A 17,882-nucleotide genomic window follows, 5' to 3' on the forward strand; every position below is an offset into this window, starting at 1 on the left:
ACTTCAGTAGTCAAGAAGATTTGGTCCTGCTTTGAGCAGGGCGTTAGACTAGATGACCTCCTGATGTCCCTTCCAACCCTGATATTCTATGAGACGAAGGCCTTGAACAAAAGAAAAGATCAAGTCGTAGCAATGCTATGAGCCTCAGGAAGCTCAGTGAGGAGCCCCTGAAAAAGCCCACCCTCTGCAGGCCTAGGTTGGTTGGGGTCAACCAACATCCCCACAAGACATAACAAGCTGATGGGGTCTGCAGCTGCCATCCCTGCAAGCCGTAGAGCAGTGGTTCTCAAACTGTGGGTCAGAACCCTAAAGTGGGTCACGACCCCTTTTTAATAGGGTCGCCAAAGCTGGTGTTAGATTTGCTGGAGCTTTCAGCCCTGGGTCACGGGGCTTAGGTTACAGGCCACCTCCGGGCTCTGGCTTTGGCCCCCCAGGCCAGGGCAGCAGAGGTTGGGTTTCGGCTTTGGTCCCACCTCCTCAAGTCGTGCAGTAATTTTTGTTGTCAGAAGGTCGTCATGGTGCAATGAAGTTTGAGAACCCCTGCTGCAGAGGCTAGCCAACCAACCTTCCCTCCTACTAGCTAAAGACAAACCATTAACCTCTGTGCACTTAGCTAGAAGCACAACTCTTTTCCCAAGCTTTCCCCTCAACAGTACCTCATTCTCAGATTCTTTCCAATAAGACACCAAAACCTCCCTAAAGCCTGCTTTTCGGTAGCAAAGGAGGAAGAGCACCATGTTTAAGCTCATGGGAGGAGGTTCCTAGGTAAAATGGTGATGAGGATCATTTATGTACCCAGATAGTTAATGCAAATCTGTGAAAACTATAGACCAAATACCGGCTCCACCAGAAGCTGACAAACATTGATCTGAAGAGGTTTCAGAGGAGCAGCCGTGTTAGTCTGTAGTCGCAAAAAGAAAAGGAGGACTTGTGGCACCTTAGAGACTAACCAATTTATCTGAGCATGAGCTTTCGTGAGCTACAGCTCACTTCCACTGAATGCATCCGATGAAGTGAGCTGTAGCTCACGGAAGCTGATGCTCAGATAAATGGGTTAGTCTCTAAGGTGCCACAAGTACTTCTTTCCCTTTATTGAACTGAAGAGGTTCACTACTAGTTTCAATATCTGGAACAGTTCCTCAGCAATAGCACTGCAACTGCTGAAGATGGCAAGTTCCAAAGAAACAGACAGGAAAGCCCTTGCTGAACTGCAGTCAGATGGCAAACGTGTTCTGAAAGTGTTCACACTTCAGCACTTCCTCACATCCAGGCATATGATATCCACATGCCAACTTTATTCAATAAACATTTGCTCTTGAATATGCAGAAGGCATTTTATGCTGGGCCAGAGTTCTGCAAATAGCAGTTCAACTGACAGCCAGTATTGGAACCTTCTTTTTAATATTTTGTTCTTCGGCTACAGCAATGTTGTAAAAGTTGAGTAAGATAACTCAGTAGTAGTGACAGTCCAAGTGTTGAAAAACGCATTAACTGAGCTATAAATGCTTTTTTAAAAATACCTAAAACTGCAACAGCGCACGTTTTCCAGCAAAGCTGTAGCTTTGTAAAACCGATGTAACCAATGATTCCATAGAATCATAGAATATCAGGGTTGGAAGGGACCTCAGGAGATCATCTAGTCCAACCCCCTGCTCAAAGCAGGACCAATCCCCAATTAAATCATCCCAGCCAGGGCTTTGTCAAGCCTGACCTTAAAAACAAGCCCAGTTCCCTCAGCCTCTCCTCATAAGTCACGAGTTCCAGACCCCTAATCATTTTTGTTGCCCTTCGCTGGACTCTCTCCAACTTATCCACATCCTTCTTGTAGTGTGGGGCCCAAAACTGGACACAGTACTCCAGATGAGGCCTCACCAATGTCGAATAGAGGGGAACGATCACGTCCCTCGATCTGCTCGCTATGCCCCTACTTATACATCCCAAAATGCCATTGGCCTTCTTGGCAACAAGGGCACACTGTTGACTCATATCCAGCTTCTCGTCCACTGTCGCCCCTAGGTCCTTTTCTGCAGAACTGCTGCCTAGCCATTCGGTCCCTAGTCTGTAGCGGTGCATTGGGTTCTTCCGTCCTAAGTGCAGGACCCTGCACTTATCCTTATTGAACCTCATCAGATTTCTTTTGGCCCAATCCTCCAATTTGTCTAGGTCCCTCTGTATCCTATCCCTGCCCTCCAGCGTATCTAGCACTCCTCCTAGTTTAGTAGCATCCGCAAATTTGCTGAGAGTGCAATCCACACCATCCTCCAGATCATTTATGAAGATATTGAACAAAACCGGCCCCAGGACCAACCCCTGGTGCACTCCACTTGACACAGGCTGCCAACTAGACATGGAGCCATTGATCACTACTCGCTGAACCAGACAATCTAACCAACTTTCTACCCACCTTATAGTGCATTCATCCAGCCCATACTTCTTTAACTTGCTGACAAGAATACTGTGGGAGACCGGGTCAAAAGCTTTGCTAAAGTCAAGAAACAATACATCCACTGCTTTCCCTTCATCCACAGAACCAGTAATCTCATCATAGAAGGCAATTAGATTAGTCAGGCATGACCTTCCCTTGGTGAATCCATGCTGACTGTTCCTGATCACTTTCCTCTCATGTAAGTGCTTCAGGATTGATTCTTTGAGGACCTGCTCCATGATTTTTCCAGGGACTGAGGTGAGGCTGACTGGCCTGTAGTTCCCAGGATCCTCCCTCTTCCCTTTTTTAAAGATTGGCACTACATTAGCCTTTTTCCAGTCATCTGGGACTTCCCCCGTTCGCCCGTTAATCCAGCATTTCTCAAACTGGGGTCCGCAAGGCAGGCCCTTCACTCCAGGGGGTCCGCAGGCCCCACTGATCAACTCAACTCTTCCCCCTCCCTCCCATCGCCTCCTGCACGCCAAGGAACAGCTGTTCAGTGGCATGCAGGAGGCACTGGGAGGGAGGGGGAGGAACGGGGGACAGGGCGCGCTTGGCAGAGGGGGCAATGGGAAAGAGGTGGAACAGGAGTGTGAAAAGGTAGAGGGCAGGACTTTGGGGGAAGGGGTGGAGTGGTGGCAGAGCCTGGGGCTAAGCAGGGCGGGGGGCTTAGGGGTCCGCAAAAATATTTAAATTGCTAAAGTTTAAAGTCCTCGGGGTTGCTAAAGTTTGAGAACCGCTGATTTAAGTTGTTCTACCTGCCTGGAAAGCCTCTTTCAAATTTGTCTGCAGCAAACTTCTCTGAGATTCCAGCTTGAGAAGGGCACAAAGAGGATTAAAACCCAAAAGTTCTTTAATGAACTCAGCAGTGAGGTTTTCCTATATTGCATGCCACTGTAGTATCCAAATGAGATCTAACACCCCTTTGGCCTTTCCCTATATTCAAAGTTGCTCTGGCTTAACTAAATCGGTTCAAAACACCTTCAGTTAAACTCAGTGGTGAGCTGGAGCCGGTTCGCACGAACCGGTTATTAAATTTTGAAGCCGGTTTAGAACCAGTTGTTAAATGGGTGGGCAAAGAGTGCCACATGTGGCCCGCAGGACGGTCCTTTCCCTCCCGCCAGAGCTGGGGAAGCTCCTTGAGAATTTTTACTCACCCGGCAGCAGCCCAGGCCTTCAGCAGTGGGCCCTTCACTTGCTCTGGGCCTTCGGCAGCACTTCGGCGGCAGATCCTTCAGTGCCGCTGAAGACCTGGAGCGACTGAAGGACGTGCCGCCAAAGTCCCGGAGCGACTGAAGGAACCAGTTCTTCAGCTTCTGGCAGCTCATCACTGGTTAAACTGATGCAAAACTAGATGCTAATTTGAGTTTCAGTAAATCAGTATAAACCAGGTTTAAGTTGAATTAAGAGTGTCCACACATGGTTTTGCACTGTTTTAACTAATTTGGTTTATTACACTTATTTTGAAGAAGTGCAACTCTGGAAATAAATGGGGCCTTTAAGATGTTAGTTCTGTCATGACAAGGTGGTCAATACGATTAACTTCCTTTCCCATGATGCCAACACTCAGTAAGATTTAATAGGTTTATCCTCTCAGAATTTGTTTGAATTTGGAACTTGCATTCATCTTTGAGACCCTATTGAAGAAATAACGGAGATGTCCTGAAGGTGTATCATCAATATAATTCATGTGGAAAAGGACAGCAAGAAGCAATAACAGTTTAGAGTAAACACTGAAACTCTCTTAAAAATCCAGTTTACTTATATGGTACAATTAATGCTCTGTGTTTACTTTCAGCATTTCGCTTTGCTTCAGAGAATTGCTCCAATATAGGCAAGATATTTGAAAACAAATGGATAATGGAGTTCTACTTTTTAAACAAATAAGTAGCCAACATTACACAAATGTTGGTTTTTTTAAAGCCAAGTTTCCATTTAAGTGTTATAAATGTTTTTTTAAACTTGTGTTTTGTAAACCAATTTAAGAGTATTAACACAATGACTATAAGTGTTTATAAATTTAAATTCAGATTAAAGGTTTGTTTAAATTCCATATTGGAACTACTTCAGAGATGAAAGTAAGGGGGTACGGGCTGGTACGGCAAGCCAATAAAGGGTAGCTGCCAGTACCGGCCTGTACCGCTGACTTTAAAGCGCTGTAGCAGCAGTGCTTTAAGAACTCTGATTAAAGCACTGCTGCAGCAGTGCTCAAACGCCACTGCCCCTTTCGCGCCCCGGCCACCGACAGCGGGGGTGGGCCGGGGCTGGGGGAGAAATAGTAGTAGCTGCCCCGGGGCTGTGATTTAAAAGGGCCCGGGGCTTCAGCCAGCGCTGCCACTACTGCAGCAGCGCCAGCCAGAGCCCCGGCCTTTTAAATAGCCGCTGGAGCCCCATGCAGCAAGGGCCGGGGAGCGCAGATGGACTGGCTGGGGGACCCTGACCCCCAGTCCTGATCCTTCCACCCGTGGCCCCACCCTTTCAGGGGGCCTGAGCAGTCCTGTATCGGTAAGACCTGCATTTTACTTTCATCCCGGCCTACTTCTAGTTGCTAGTGCCTCTAGTTATCCCCCCAAAATGGCACCCCTTTTCTGACAACTCCCAAATAAGGAAATGTTGCCCTAAGAACTTGCATATTGTTTGCAGCTTATTTGTCAGCTGAATAAGTAGTAACCCCATTATGTACTTGTCATCAAATATGAAAATATTTACAAACCCCACCAGAGTGGCTACTTGCTACCTAAAGGATGAAAGTGGAGGTTAAGCCTTCCTGGGAGGGGTGAAACAGTCAGAAGGAGTCATTGCTCATGGTGAATAGAGCAGCTTAGGTAGAGTAGACCCAGGAACCCGCAGATGGGACACTAAACCGAAAGGGCACTGAATTACAGAGAACTCTTTTCTAGGTGTCTGGCTGGTAGGTCTGACCAACACGCTCAGGGTCCAACTGACTGCCATATTTAAGGGCCGTAAGAAATTTTTCCCCAAATCAAATGAGTAGATTTTTCCTCCTTCCTCTGCAGACTTTTGGAGGGCGAGGGGGTCACTTGCTGGTTTAAGCGAGAGTGACTGGCGAATTCTCTGTCACTTGACATCTTTAAAGCAAAACGCCAGGATTTTCAGTTACTCAAGCAGGGGTGATATGCCTACAACAGGAGCGAGGGGGTGAGGCTCTGGGGCTCGCAACCGGTCATGATGGCCCCTTCTGGCCTTAAAGTCCCGAACACCAACGCAGCAGGGGGACACCCACAGCCACCCTCTCCAAATAATTCCCACCACCACCTCTTGGTGGAGAGACAGCCGCAGGGCAGCCGAGGGCTATCCCCACAGGTCCACTGGGGGAAGAGGCCACCGGGTAAAGGGGAGAAGGAGAAACACCAGCCACCCTGTCCCCACATTTCTCCAGCATGCTTGGGCAGCAGAGGAGACCGCCAGAGAAGTTATTCACCGCGGGGGGGGCAGGGGGAACTGAGGGAGAGGGAGCCCCACCTCCCCCAGCGACCGCTACGGGCCGAGGGGCTGAGCCAAACGCAGGGGAAGAGCCCGACGCCGTGCGCGCCGGGACCGGGGGGAGCCGCCTCCAGGGCCGGAGCTGGGGCCCGGCCGCCCGCCCGGCGCTCGCTCTCCCTGCCCCGGCAGCCAGGCTGGCGCAATCGCCGCCGTGACGCGGCCGAGTCCCCACCCCTGCCGCCCACCCGGCTGTTACCCCGGCCGCCGCCGCCGCCGCCGCCGCCTGCTTCCCTCCGCGGCCCGGACTCGGAAGTGGAAGCGAGCGGGGAGGAGGGGCCCACCCCCGCGCTCGCCCTCTTAAAGCGGCCGCCCACGCTCCCGGCGCCGTGGCCGGCAGTGCTCGGACTTTCCCCAGAGCCGTCAGGGTGCGGGGCCCGCAGCTGGCCCCGCAGCTGGCCCGCTTCTCCCCGGCGGCTCTCGCAGATTAACGGGCAGGGCAGCAGCGTTCGCTAGGGAAATTTAGTTTGATTTCATCCGCTTTCCCGCCCTTCAAAAATGGAAGTAGGCCTTATTGGGCCGGTCACAGGTGCAAATAGGGTTGCCAACTTCCTAATGGCCCACATCAAATACCCTTGCCCTGCCCTGCCCCTTCCCTGAGGCCCTGCCCCCGCTCACTCCATTGCCCCCTTCCTCTGGCCCTCGCTCTCCCCCAACCCTGGGCTGGGGGCTCCAGGGTGGGGCCAGAAATGAGGGGTTCAGGGTGTGGGCGGGGGCTCTGGGCTGGGGCTGAGGAGTTTGGGAGAGGGGTTGGGGTACAGGGTGTGGGCTCCAGGAGGGGACTCAGGACAGGGGGTTGGGGTGTAGAAGGGAGTGTGGGCTCCAGGAGGGAGTTTGGGTGCAGGAGGGGCTCAGGGCTGGGGCAGGGGTTTGGGGTGCGGGCTCCGGCCAGGTGGCACTTACCTTAGGCCGCTCCTGGAGGTAGCCACCATGACTAGCTCCTAGGCTGAGGGGCCAGGGTCTCTGTGCGCTGCCCACGCCCATAGGCACCATCCCCACAGATCCCATTGGCCAGGAACTGTGGCCAATGGGAGCTGCAGAACCGACACTTGGAGCAGGGGCAGTGCGTGGAGCCTCTGTGGCCACCCCTGCACCTAGGGACCACAGGGACATGCCAGCCGCTTCCGAGAGCCACGCAGAGAGGGCAGGCAGCCAGCCAGCCAGCCAGCCTGCCTTAGCACTGCTGTGCCTCCGACCAGATTTTTAACAGCTGACCAGAGTCACCAGGGTCCTTTTTCAACTGGGCGTTCTGGTTGAAAACCAGGTACCTAGCAACCCGAGGTGCACAGTACCCTCCAGACCATCACCTAATGTTACAGTCTGCGTTTCCTTTTAGTAAGAGCAGGGCTTAAATTCAGCCGCTGTCTAGAGCAGAGCTGTGATAAATATTTTCAAAGAGCCCTGAGACTCCCGGAAATACTCTATGATAGTGGTTCCCAAACTGGGGTTCACCAAATGTTACAGGGGGTTCTTGGGGGAAAAAAATTCCCTAATGGTGGACAGAGCTGTCCATAGGGACCCTGGGCAGCACCGAGCCAGCAGCCCTGAGCCTTGGGGACTTTCAAGAGCTAATCAAAGCAAGCATATCTATCGTACTGAGGAGATTTAAACTTCAAGACTCCTTATATGAAATAGAAAGGGAGGTGGATTTTTTTTTGCTGTTTTTAAAATTAAATCGGCTGCTCGTGTTGTTTTTAAATTATTATGAAGAACAAGTTTAAGCATAAAAACAAATGTTATATTTCCAAGATCACTGCTTTATAATTTATGTTGAGGAAAGGGAGAAAATCCCTGGAAATATTCATTTTTAGGAGTGGGTTCATGAGACTTGACATTTTAGTGAAAGGGGTTCACAGGTTGTTAAAGTTTGGGAACCACTGCTCTATGAGAATGTAAGGCCTGAGTAAGAGTGAATATGATGGAAACTACTTCAAGCCAGGGGGTGCTGCTGCACCCCCAGAACCACTAGTTCCAGCACCTATGAGCAACACACAACATTTAGGCCTAAGATACAAAGGCAAATGTTGCCTTTATAAGTGTGGCAAGATGTACCAATCAGTGGTCCCTGAAGGTGAGCCACAACGCTCTCCTCAGAGCAGCATGGGTTTTGTGGGATAAATTAGCGTTCTAACTGGTATTGCTTCTCTGAATAGATAGTTTCAGATGCCCCTCCTCCCCTCTCCCTGCCCCAACCCTAAAAACCCAGCTGGTTACTCATGAGGGAGATGGTTTGCTGTTCCTTAGCTAGTAAGGGAATAAATTCCTTTTTGAGTCTTTGAATTGAGTTTATATAGGAAGGGAAGTTGCCCAGACACTTAGGGGGTTCTTATTCACAACATAACCAACATACTGTATTGCCAATCCAAAGTGTTCAAGAAACAACCAAGGCCCAAAAGATTCATGAATGGCTTAATAATCAAGGGATTTTTAAAGAGTTGGGATTTTTTGTTTTCCTGTTTGAGCCTTTAAGGTTCATGTTTTTAAGCTTATCTGCAGCTATGAGGGTTAAAAAGTTTTAAAAATTAACACTGAATTCTGGTATAATCACAGAATTTCAGAAGCTTTAGGGAAAACATTATTATAAAACTTGATAAAATTGAGGGAGTTGACAAAACTACAATAAAGTGGAAAACAGAGAGGGTTATGTTTGTGGTTTGGTCAAAGCTGGACCTTCCATGAGCCATCTTGTACCCTGAAACAGTGTCAGAAAAGTTAAGGAATAAGCTACTTTCAAAAATTATCTTCCTTTTCACCCACCTATACTGGTTCTTTACAGGTGTGTACTGTAGTTAAGATACCCTTCAGCATTTGAAAGAGAGATAGGTACATTGCAACATTGCATCCGATGAAGTGAGCTGTAGCTCACGAAAGCTCATGCTCAAATAAATTGGTTAGTCTCTAAGGTGCCACAAGTACTCCTTTTCTTTTTAGGATGAAGACTGTCGTTGATGACATCACTTCTCTGGCACAATGGAACTCTCTGCAAGGGTAAATCTCATCTGTGCAGGGGACAGAACTTTCTTGGGGGCTGGTCCAAGACAGTGGAATGAACTTCCCCAGGAACTAAGGATCATCACAAGCCTCACCCCCTTCCACTGCAAGTGCAAGGTGCATTTCTTTGCCTTGCTTTCTCTAACATAAACACAGAGCAACGTGTGCATTTATAAAAAACAAAACAAAAACACAAAGAATCAAAAACAACAACAACAAATCCCACAAAAATGAAACACCTTACCAAAACAAGACATTCCACTGCACACACTTCTCCTCCTCAGAAGAGGATGCAAGAACAAACAATATATGACAGATGTTTGTCATGTTGCTTAATGCACTGCTAGAAGGCTCCCAGATAGTACAGTGATGATCATATTATAAGAACCCACACAGAATAGAATAGTATGGTGTTTGCATAACTGTAACTCTATTTCCTGGTTTTCAGAGGTTTAATTATAGGTGCATTTGATGTTCTGGAAGGGTACAAAACACTACCAGTCAATCTGAACTCTATGTTAACAAAATTTTTGGGCAGTGAATTTCCCTTGTTTTGAGGAAATGGTGGTAGTGAGGGGTGCATGACTGAAGGGCTCCTCTGGGGGAGAATAAAGGGACTTCTTTCTGGAAAGAACTCATCAATCAGCTACCAGCTCTTACCTTCTTCTGGCCCATTCATGCCCCCAGTAGGGCTGGTGGGTCCTGTGGAGAAGAGCAGGTGGAGTTGAGGGGCTGTGAGCTAGTGAGGGGAAGGGAATTCTCAGACACTGTACTCCACTTCAGAGACTAGTGCAGGAGGAGGGGGCTCTGTACAACCTTCTGCAGCACAGGAGGATCAGATGTGAATTGGCTTGTTCTCATCTCAATGGTATGTTCTCAGAAGAAAGAGAAGAAGCCCAGAATCACTGAGCTGTAAACCACACCGTTCATTTCAATGTGTTCTCAAATCCTGCCCCTCACACAGGTCTCAGTGCCTGTATGCTTGTGCCATGCACTGAGCATGCCAGTTTCCAGTCTCAGTGTTTTGTGCCTTATGAATACACCAAGCATGCCAATTCCTATTGCCCAGCATAGATCCAGTCCATCATGCCTAGTACTGCATGGCAGGAATTCAGTGAGCCTCTCTCAGCAGAGAACCAATTCATCCGGGCTGGGTCTCTTTCAATCAGCCTAACCCTACACAGCCACACCAGGTTTTGTATTCCACACACAGTGCTGCCCACCAGACTGTCCCAGGGTGGGACTTAGGCAGATAGGTAGATGGCATTGAGGATACATTTGTGAGATACTGAACTTCCTTAGTGGACACACACCACTAGACCCAAAAGGCAGTTTGAATGCAGCACACCAATCTCCCAAGGAAAGGATTTGTACTTATGATCCCTGGGGTCAAAGACTTGTACTGCTTCTTCAACCAAGCCACCATGTGAGCATATAGCTCTATGTGTAACAAACAAGAGAGTTCTTGAGGAATCAATAGCTCCTATACATACAAATAGTCTGTAAGCCAATACTAAAGCTTTTGTAATGCAATAAGTTTTGAAATATTTCTAAACTGGTCCTGGGTACTGTTCAACAGCTGAGCTCAGGGGTAGTCCAGTGATATATTTTCTATGAGATTTATAGCCTTATTTTCCCTGCCTCTTTACAAAAGTGTCATAAGAATGTGAAAATGACAAAAACAGATACTTTTCATGGGCTATATATTGGGAAACCCTTGACATACGTCCTAAAATTTGTACCCCAAACTCTTCCTCATCTCCTGTCTCCCTATGTGTGTGGATGTTAGAGCAAATGGAAGTATTTTAAAGAAAAAACTCTGCTCCTGTGGTGAAATTTCCAAAAGAAGCTCCTAACCCAAAGCAGAATGCAGACAGGGATCAGTAACATGCACAGCAAACTTTCAGAAATCTGCCAGCAGTATTTTGATACTGCTCAGATCAATGACTACAGCATGTTACCCTGAGCTAGCCAGTGACTTCAACATAAGGTATCCTTATGCACTCATCCTCTCCAGAGCCGCAGTCCTACAGTGCCTGCATGTACAAACCACGGTGGCATGTCATCCAGGCTCAACACAGTTGTAGAGCTAACTTGAACTCCTAATAACTTTTAAAGTGTTATTTAAACTGAAGTTGCAGTGGGTACCAGAAACGAGCAGAGATCAAACCCTATCAGGTAATATTGGTTGGAGTGTTTCAGTGCAATAGTTTGAGCCCCAGATGTGCACAAAATGTGCACTACGAAACAGAAAATGATACTGTCACATTTTTAGAGGTTCTGTGCCTTGAGAACCCCTTGTTCAAGTGACCACTAACTGCACTCTAATGTGGCACAGCAATTTTCCAGATAATCTGAGTGTCTGGGGATTTTGGAGCACTTAGAAAAAATCATCTGTTTAACGGTAGGTTCAGCTTAACCTTAACTATAGAGGAGCTACTACTGCACTATCATATAAAGCCAGTGCAAAATGCTACTATTTTGATTTGGCTGTATTTCACATCCACTGTGCAAGGTGAAAGTGACAATGCAAGCTGCAAGGCACATAAAGATGTGACCCATGACATTCTATGTTGAGCGTCAGACACTGGGGTAAGGAAGTGAGAAATAAAAGATAAGATTATATGACTATTTTGGTTTGTTGTCTTCACTACTTGATGGTAATCTATGTAAGCTTCATTACAATTTTTCTTTTCCCCTCATTGCTCTGTATTGTGGGCCTCATGAAAACTGTAAGTTGAATGAACAAAGGAGACTTGTCTGTCTGGGTGTGGGGGAGTATGGGAAGGGGCAGCATGAAAAATATGGGAGTGGCAAAAGCACACCAAGAGGGTATGTTAAATTATTGTAATCTAATAAGCACTTGAGCCATTATATACCTATTTTGTTGCTTGAGGAGATTTTTGATCACATTGACCATTGGACTCATTGCTGTGAAGTATCCTTACCTCTCTCCCAGTCCATCATCATGTTCATGTTTTATATTTGCTTTATTTGGGGATTCTTTCAAGTCATGGAAGCACAAAAACTATGAGATTCTAATTACTGGAATTGTATTATCCTTATCTATTCAGATGCATAGAATAGCTCTACACACAGCTTCCAAATCAGCATTTCATATGAAGGCAATACAACAGTCCTAAACTAGCAAACAGAATCACTGGTATTCTTGGAGCCAGTTCAGTCCTCTCACATGGCTGACTCCCACTGAAGCTAGTACGCATGCTACGTTTGGAACAGAGCAGTAGTCTTGCCAGCAAAGTCAGAGGGACAGACCCTCAGTACCACAAGCCCCACTAAGGTTCCCAGAAATACAAGTTCTCTTCTCCATCCCCACCAATAAGTTTGTGAACACCTCTCTCTTCCCATATATTCTCTGCCTCATCCTCCTTCCAAATTTCCAGTCTCTATTATCCACACCCACTCAGTGTGGTTCTCTGTCCCTCTTTAATGGTGGCTGGGTCACACAGAGATTGATGAGTCTGGCACAGTCTTTGCTAACAGCACAGTTTTTATCAGTACAGGCTCATGCTTTTAGAACCGGAGGTCCCAGATTTACTTGTGTTGGACACAGGGCCCATGGGTCAATTTCCTTTCTTCAGCCAATGCACCCCCTCTCTGCCAGGCTGGACTCCCCACATTCTGCATTCAGAGCTGGCAGGAATGGAAGGTACTGAGCCAGCACAAGAGCAGCCTGCCCAGGAAGGATCAATGCAGCTCCCAGTAGCAGGAGGCTGCAGCTGAAGGTCAGCTCAGCTGATCAGCAAGCCTCTGAGTGGGTTTGCTGTTGTAAGTTTCAGAGTTGTTCTAGCTTACTCCTGGCTGTTTATGGTCCTAAAGGACCTTTTGAGCAGCCAGGGATCTCTGGGATGTGATGACCCCAGCCTCACCCCCAAGGCTGACCTAAGGGAAAATGTTGCCCTGGATGAACTTGTATATTGGTGCCTCTGGCCTCCGCTGCCTCCCCGGGGTCTCCACCAATCCCCCCACTGCCCCTGGCCCCAGCTGCCTCCCCATCAATCCCCCCATCATTCTTGGACCTTGTTGCCTCTCTCCCCTCCATTGCCCAGAACTCCTTTCCATGGCCTTGCACGCCAGAGCCGCCCCACTCCTTGCCATTTGACCACAGTGTGCCCCCTCCCCTGACTATAGTGCCTTGGGCAGTCATCCACCCATAACCCTGCTCACCCCCTACACTGGGAGTGTGTTGTGTACGAGCTAGCCACACTGCTGAACAAGATTTTCCTATGCCAAGGGAACCTTCTATTCACTGGTTTCAGTTGTTTTGCGCTATGAGTGGTAAAAAGCAGCCATAACAGGGCTGAGGATCTGGCTGTTTGTCTCCACAACATGCCATCAAATCAATAATTGTTTGAACACAAACAAAAGATTTAAGATGACTCATTTCAAACCTTTGCCTCACTGTGCCTGGTTTTGCTAGATTTCTCCTCTGAGTTTTCCTGAATCCTAAGGATTTATGACATTTAGGAAATTTTCCAGATTTTGAGATTTTTAGGCTGCACTTACATTAGGTCATTTGAAATATATTGTAAGCCCTTTGGAGCACGGCCTCTTTTTTATGTATTTGTACAGTGCATGCCACAATGGGGCCCTGGGCACTATGACAACACAAATAAATAACATAGTAGGAAGGTTTTGAAGGAGCAACTTTAAGTATTTTAAGTTTTTGAACTCTGATTCACAGTAGTACAGCAAGATACAGAGGCTGATTCTCCATGGTCTTGCACTTTGTGTAGTCAATTACACTTGTGCAAAGTGAGCACAATTCTGTTTTGGCAGCATTTTACACCCACTTTGCATTAGTCCTAATGAACATATGGTGCAAGAAACTGTAAAGTCATATTTTTGGTTCACTACCCCAACTAATTGCCACTTTCCTTGCTCTGATTTTGTACATTGGGTACAATATGCAAGAGTCAAATTCAATCTGCAGACATAGATACAGAACTTCTATTGAGTCAAATTGTACTTGTGTAAGAGATTAGAAATTCGTCCTAAAGAAGTAGCTGAAAATGTCATTTTAAAAGAGACAGATAGAAGGCCTAATCCCACAAGCACTGCATGCCTGAACTCCCATGGATAATAATTCAGTGTTACTTTGATACATGGAAGGTATCAGTTTATCTTTTTATAGATTGTATCCTTATTTGTCCTATTTAATATTAAATTTGTCTGGGTAAAAGTCTGCATGTAATGCATCACAGTTAAATTCTAGCTAAAACAAAAATTTCCACGCATTACTCAGAACTGAAAACAAACTCCGACCGGCCTCAGTAGAGGTGGCTTGCAAGTCTGCTCATAGCATTGAATACTAAAAGGAGGAGGGGAACATTTCTTGGTGAAGCCTGAGTTTATATTAATAATATGTGTGGTGGTACCAATATATTCTCCAAGGGTATTTTGACCCAAAAGCAGTAAAGAAACTTAATACAAAAAAGTCACACAGTTAGGGATGGTGCATTTGGCCACCAGGTGACACTGTCTTCTTATGAGTGGAAATTAGATCAAGACATCATTTTGGCCAACCTGCTTAAAATATTATGGAGTTTATTTCTTGTGTAACTGGAAATTAAGTAGTTTAGTCATAAGCTTGAAGCTTCAAAGGGAATTAGGCCTGTTGTCTTGTGTCAAGGTCTGATTTTAAAATAAAATGGTCTTTGATCTATGGAAAATGACAGTTTCTTCTCTCTGTTTAAGTTTGCAGGTAAAGAGAAACCAAATTGCAGAGGAGACTGTCTGGATGTAATAATCCAGAATATAAAATACAGCCCTTTGAAGTAGATTATGTCGATTAGCATTTCAGAGGATCTCAGAAGAGGGAGCTCTGGAAAGTCTAGACTTCAAGTGGCTAGCTAAGCAACATAAGAGATGATTTCAGAGGAACAGCCGTGTTAGTCTGTATTCGCAAAAAGAAAAGGAGTACTTGTGGCACCTTAGAGACTAACCAATTTATTTGAGCATGAGCTTTCGTGAGCTACAGCTCACTTCATCAGATGTTTACCGTGGAAACTGCAGCAGACTTTATATACACACAGAAATCATGAAACAATACCTCCTCCCACCCCACTGTCCTGCTGGTAATAGCTTATCTAAAGTGATCAACAGGTGGGCCATTTCCAGCACAAATCCAGGTTTTCTCACCCTCCACCCCCCCACACAAATTCACTCTCCTGCTGGTGCTAGCCCATCCAAAGTGACAACTCTTAACATAATCAAGTCGGGCTATTTCCTGCATAGATCAAGGTTTTCTCACATCCCCCCCGCCCCCATACACACACAAACTCACTCTCCTGCTGGTAATAGCTCATCTAAACTGACCATTCTCCAGGTTTAAATCCAAGTTAAACCAGAGCATCTGGGGGCGGGGGGGGTAGGAAAAAACAAGAGGAAACAGGCTACCTTGCATAATGACTTAGTTCCCAGAAGTTACCTACTACAGGACAGGCCTAACAAAGAAATAACAGAACGCCACTAGCCGTCACCTTCAGCCCCCAACTAAAACCCCTCCAACGCATTATTAAGGATCTACAACCTATCCTAAAGGATGACCCAACACTCTCACAAGTCTTGGGAGACAGGCCAGTCCTTGCCTACAGACAGCCCCGCAACCTGAAGCAAATACTCACCAACAACCACATACACAACAGAACCACTAACCCAGGAACTTATCCTTGCAACAAAGCCCGTTGCCAATTGTGCCCACATATCTATTCAGGGGACACCATCACAGGGCCTAATAACATCAGCCACACTATCAGAGGCTCGTTCACCTGCACATCCACCAATGTGATCTATGCCATCATGTGCCAGCAATGCCCCTCTGCCATGTACATTGGTCAAACTGGACAGTCTCTACGTAAAAGAATAAATGGACACAAATCAGATGTCAAGAATTATAACATTCATAAACCAGTCGGAGAACACTTCAATCTCTCTGGTCACGCAATCACAGACATGAAGGTCGCTATCTTAAAACAAAAAAACTTCAAATCCAGACTCCAGCGCGAAACTGCTGAATTGGAATTCATTTGCAAATTGGATACTATTAATTTAGGCTTAAATAGAGACTGGGAGTGGCTAAGTCATTATGCAAGGTAGCCTGTTTCCTCTTGTTTTTTCCTACCCCCCCCCCCAGATGCTCTGGTTTAACTTGGATTTAAACCTGGAGAATGGTCAGTTTAGATGAGCTATTACCAGCAGGAGAGTGAGTTTGTGTGTGTATGGGGGCGGGGGGGATGTGAGAAAACCTTGATCTATGCAGGAAATAGCCCGACTTGATTATGTTAAGAGTTGTCACTTTGGATGGGCTAGCACCAGCAGGAGAGTGAATTTGTGTGGGGGGGTGGAGGGTGAGAAAACCTGGATTTGTGCTGGAAATGGCCCACCTGTTGATCACTTTAGATAAGCTATTACCAGCAGGACAGTGGGGTGGGAGGAGGTATTGTTTCATGATTTCTGTGTGTATATAAAGTCTGCTGCAGTTTCCACGGTAAACATCTGATGAAGTGAGCTGTAGCTCACGAAAGCTCATGCTCAAATAAATTGGTTAGTCTCTAAGGTGCCACAAGTACTCCTTTTCTTTTTATAAGAGATGATGACTTTCTCACTAGACTGGACTCTCAGCATCATCTTCTATAATTTAATTCAGCTCTTGAATCAAGGAGGATTAAAGACACAAGGGGAAGAAGCAAAACGTCTTAACAAATTTGGTGAAATGAATATCACCTGGAAACAGCTTTGAGACTGCAAGGAAGATTCAATGAGCTAGCAAGACAGACAGAGGAAGCACTGCAGAAAAGTTTTAGATTACTAGGAGGGTTGAGTTCGTTATAGTCTGCCTTTTACTTATCCTGTGAGATCAGGCAAGCCATTGACCAAGTAAACCATGGGCCAGCTTCTGAAAAGTCTTACAGGAATACCAAGGAGAGGAGCATAAATTCAGCCCCAGCACTTATTGTGCCAATGTTGCTTCTCTGTCCATCCCTTTGCAGGTACAGCTCCCTAAATGAAGAGACATAGCCAGGAATCCCTACCCTGCATTACCCTCTGGAACAGCGCTGGTGCACAGTGTTCTGCCACCCCACAAGGAGGTGTTGTTGTGGACTTTCCAGTTTCTGCCTTCCCAATGTCTCTCTGGTACAGGTCTGCACCAACCCCAGTTGTAGTTCTGGTTTTAATAAACTGACTGGAGCTCAATGCTATTGTCCTATTTGCTGTCACAATTGTAAACAATGAAGCATGTTGCTAGTTCTACTGATTCAGTGGGGTATGTGTAGCAAGACTCTAGTTTCAGTCGGGGCAGATGTAGAGCCGATTGTAAAATCACTACAATGGGCATTGTTAGCCTTGTCTGTGGTCTCAACAGAGAAATGAAGGAGTGAAGTGGTTGGCAAGACTTACATGATTCTTTCGCTCCTGCAGGTGGTCTGTCCGTTTTAAGGTTGACTTGGTGAGGTTATGTAGAAGAGGCTTGCTCTTCTGCCTGTGCTGTGTCTATATGGAGGACTTCAATCTGCAGGGTAGTCACACCGGCCAGCATAACAGATATTCAACATAAACAAATTTCTTTAGAGTTAGTCAGGAAATATAGGTTATTATTTCCTTTATCCTGTGACATTAACCTGTAGGTAGGATGAGCCAAAGGAAGTATCTAGCAGTCAAACAAGAAGGAATTGTAGATCGTTTGAGTTGCTTTCATTTACTGTTTGAGTTTGACCTGTGTTAAGAGCTGATTTAATGAGCGGCTCAAAGGAAGCCATTTCCAGTGCACAACAGCAAGTATTTGTATTGGGTGTACAAATCCCAAGAATTATGCTGCATGTTCTTGAACACCGTCTATCACTTTATCTATTCAGTAGCTATTTACATATATTAAACATTCTTGTAACAACTCATGTTTCACTGTGGCCCATTGGATTCTGTAGTCCACACATACTTGAAGTTT

The 17,882-nt window shown here is 46.4% G+C and overlaps 1 protein-coding gene across 8 annotated transcripts in view; it reads right to left on the bottom strand.

The window, feature by feature from the left end:
• CHID1 (chitinase domain containing 1) overlaps window positions 1-6,873 on the bottom strand; it is a 330,760-nt gene extending 323,887 nt beyond the window's left edge. For 7 of the 8 annotated variants that reach the window (XR_012159318.2, XR_012159319.2, XM_073347175.2 and 4 more), the window contains exon 1: window positions 6,126-6,190. The gene's annotated coding sequence lies outside the window, so the exon portion shown is untranslated. Of the gene's footprint in view, window positions 1-6,125; window positions 6,191-6,829 lie in introns of those variants that run through there. The other variant, XM_073347173.2, reaches the window with a different exon arrangement.
• Between the last annotated feature and the right edge of the window lie 11,009 nt (window positions 6,874-17,882).

This window comes from Lepidochelys kempii, chromosome 6 (genome assembly GCF_965140285.1).
Source record: "Lepidochelys kempii isolate rLepKem1 chromosome 6, rLepKem1.hap1, whole genome shotgun sequence".
NCBI classification, from domain to species: domain Eukaryota; kingdom Metazoa; phylum Chordata; order Testudines; family Cheloniidae; genus Lepidochelys; species Lepidochelys kempii.